Here is a 4,070-nt window from a genome sequence, read left to right as displayed (position 1 = left end):
ATATATACATATGCACACACAAACACACGCACACATCTATATCTATATCTATATATATGTATATATATATAGATATATAGATATACATATACATGATACATCACATATATGCATATTTATAAAGCATAGATCTTTCATATAGTATATTTCTACACATAGATATACATACACACACACCAACACAGGCGGTCCCTTTAATCAAGATCAGTCATGACTTCAATTCACTTAGTGAGTGCCCTCTGGGGTGACTCAATCCTCGAGATGTTTTGTTTTGTATGGGGAGACCACAGGGGGCCGCAGTATTCGAGGTGTGGCCGTACAAAGGAAGAGAAAAGTGGAATGATGACACTTTGTTCTCTGGACCGGAAGGTTCATAAGATCCAGGAGCTCATCCTACTGGCTGAATTGACCTTATTTTTGATGTGGGCACTCCAATCGAGATTGTTGTCAACAATTACACCCAGGTCTCTGATATCATTGGATGCTGTGAGCGGTTCCCCTGAAGGGAAGAGAGTATGGCTGTTTTAGTATAGATTTTCTTCCAAAATACATCAGCTCAAATTTTCCCTCGTTGAATTTCATTTTGTTTTTGTCTGCCCATTGACTCCCAGCATATAGATCAGACTGGAATTGAGTTCGGTCTTCTTCTTCATTTGGTGGAGCTTAGTGTCATCAGCAAATATTTTCACTTTACAGTGATTTACGACGCTTGAAAGATCGTTTATATAAATTATAAAGAGGAGCGGGCCCAAGACAGTCCCCATATATATATATATGCATATATATATATATGCATATATATATATATATATATATATATATATATATATATATATATATATATATATATATATATATATATACACATATGCATACATACATATATGCACAGCTACACACATGTGCACACACGCTTACACTTACACACACATTGGCTTTATCTAAACTCCAGTGGTTATTATACCTCTACAGCAACCAGAAACACAAATGTCACCCTTAATTTCTTGATGGATATATATTACAAATATTAAAAAATGCTGAAAAACAGCTGGGTTTCGTAAGATTTTCAACTGATATAAGAGGTGGAATCTGAAAAGTCAGGGTCACGTTTGACGGAAGCCGTCATCACCATCACCACCAACGGCCCCTCCTACAACCTCCACCACCATAATCTGCATCAGCATCATCATCATCATCGTCAACATCGTCGTCGTCGTAATCATCAACATTATCATCATTAACTTTGTTAAAACCACCACAACCACCACCACCACCTCCACTAACACAGCCACCACCACCAACATAACCACCCCGACCCCGACCACCACACAACCACCAACACCACAACCACCACCACTTTTAACCCCCGCCCCCCCACAACTCCCGCCTCTTGTACACCGTTTTACCTTTTCCTTTAAATATCTTTCTTATCTAAGAGAAACCAGACAGGGCAGACATGTTGGATGTGGCATGGCCTTGCAGTAGAAGTAGGAGTGGTGGTGGTGGTGGTGGAGTTGTTGTTCTTTATAGTGGTGGTGTTGTTGGTGGTGGTGGTGATGGTGGTGTTGTTGTTGTTGGTGGTGGTAGTGATGGTGATGGTGGTGTTGCTGGCGGTGGTAGTGGAGGTGGTGGTGGTGGAGACTGGGGTGGCGGAGAGGGGGAAAGGAACTTTATTTACTTATTTTTTTTTTCGAAATTTTACCAACAACCAAGGAAAAGGAATGACCTGGCTCTCAGGTCCAGAAATAGCATCGAAAGAATTGGCGGTCGTAGGGGTGAGGTGGGGGGGAGTAGCAGTGGAGGCGGTGCTGCTGCTGCTGCTACTGATCGTGGTGGTACCGATGGTAGTGGTGGTGGTGGGAGTGGTATGAGAAGGGGTGAAAAGAGAGGTGGGGTGTGTGTGTGTGTCTGGGGCGGTGTAAATCAAAACTTTTTTCGGTGGTTAACAAACACAACACTGTTCTAATGGATACACCGCCATCATAGTCACCCAATTGTTGTTGTTGTTATTGGTAGTGGTGGTGGTGGTGGTGTAGTTGTTTGTTGTTTGTTGTTTGTTGTTGTTGTTGTTGTTGTTGTTCTTCTTCTTTTTCTTCTTCTTCTTGTTCTTGTTCTTCTTGTTTCCGTTCTTGATATTCTTCTTTCACCCTTTTGTTCTTTCCCCCTCCCCCACAACATCACCTTCACCACGACCGTTGGCATCTCCACGACCATGACCACCACCACCACGACCACGACCACCACCTCAATCAACATTATCACCATCAGCATCATCACCACAGCCATCATCATCGTCATCATCAATCTTACCATCAACATTACATACGCTATCAACACCCCCCCCCCCCACCAAAACTTGTGCCGTCGTCGTCGCCGCCACTATCACTACTATGCTCTCTCTCTCTCTCTCTCTCTCTCTCTCTCTATTTTTCGAGCTATCAGCACTATCACCAGCACCAGCATCACCTTCGCCATCGTCATGAACATTCCATCCATCAACCACAACCGGAACCCATTTACCTAACACCACCACCCGCCTCCCCTCCCGGCGCACCCACACCAGTGGAAGAGGCGTAAAAGGGGGCAGAAGGCTAATTGGGACAAAGATGGTAGCCGTGTTGATGACGATGATGACGATGATGATGGTGATGGTGATGGTGATTGTGGTGGTGATAGTGGTGATGGTGGTGGTGGTGGTGGTGGGTTTGTGGCTGACGGTGTTGGTGGGGGTAACAGTGGCGATACAGATGGTATTCGTAGTGGAAGTGGTAGCAGCAGCAGCAGCAGCCGCACTGCTCGTAGTAGTAGTAGTAGTAGTAGTAGTAGTAGTAGTAGTAATAGTAGTAGTAGTAGTGGTGGTAGTAGTAGTAGTGGTAGTAGTAGTAGCGTTCAGTGGTAGTAGTAGTGGCAGTGGTAGTAGAAGTAGCAGTAGTAGTAGCAGTAGTAGTAGTAGTAGTAGTAGTAGTAGTAGTTGTAGCAGTAGGCATAGTGGCGTTGGTGGTACTGGCAGCGTGGGTAGGAATCCATCATAACGGTATTAAGATATCCGTGCTAAGTAGCCTGCTTCCCAACCACATGGTTCTGGGTTCAGTCCCACCGCGTTGCACCTTGGGCAAGTGTCTCCTACCATAGTCTCGGGCCGACCAAAAACTTGTGAGTGGATTTGGTAGACGGAAACTGTGTGGTAAGAAGCTTGCTTCCCAATCACATGCTTCCGGGTTCAGTCCCTATATATATATATATATATATATATATATATATATATGTATGTATGTATGTATGTATGTATGTATGTATGTACATAGATATATATAATATACAATGTTTGTTTGTATGTATATACTTTGGTAAGTATATAATACAGCTAGCGTATTCCAAAACTCTGTTTCGGTTGGATATATATATATATATATATATATATATATATATATATATATATATATATATATATATATATACATATATATATATATATATAATCATGTTAGTCTAATGTCTTTTGCTACCATTCCACTATTTTCGGCCAAATTCTACGGCGTTTGGCAGCATCAGTGGAGGTTACCATAGCAACCAAAGATATGCTATCTGTCTTAATAAGCTAGAACACACACTCACACACACACATACAGAGAGAGGGAGAGAGAGAAAGAGAAGGGGAGTGAGGGACAGAAAGAGAGGGAGAGAGAGAGACAGACAGACAGAGCAAGAAAGAGAGAGAGAGAGACAGACAGACAGAGCAAGAAAGAGAAAGAGAGAGTAGATTTGTTCATTTTGTAGCACCAAAGCATGAAAGAGCCAAATAGAACTTTACGTACATACGTCATTCTTACCCATATTCACGCTTGCATACACACGCACGCACACACACACACACACACACACACACACACACACACACACACACACACACACACACACACACATGCCTGAACACGCATACACACGCGCACGTGTTCTCATACATGCATGTAAATGTATGTACATAATGGAGACAGTTGGTCACTTCAGCCGATCGTAAGATATTTCTACGCGGAAGGAAACGCAAAAAGTGAGAACGATACTTCAGACAA

The sequence above is a fragment of the Octopus bimaculoides genome, chromosome 20 (assembly GCF_046866305.1).
Source record: "Octopus bimaculoides isolate indiv1 chromosome 20, ASM4686630v1, whole genome shotgun sequence".
In the NCBI taxonomy this organism is placed as follows: Eukaryota; Metazoa; Mollusca; class Cephalopoda; order Octopoda; family Octopodidae; genus Octopus; species Octopus bimaculoides.
The sequence above is the reverse complement of the archived record's forward strand: the minus strand, read 5'-3'. Positions refer to the sequence as shown.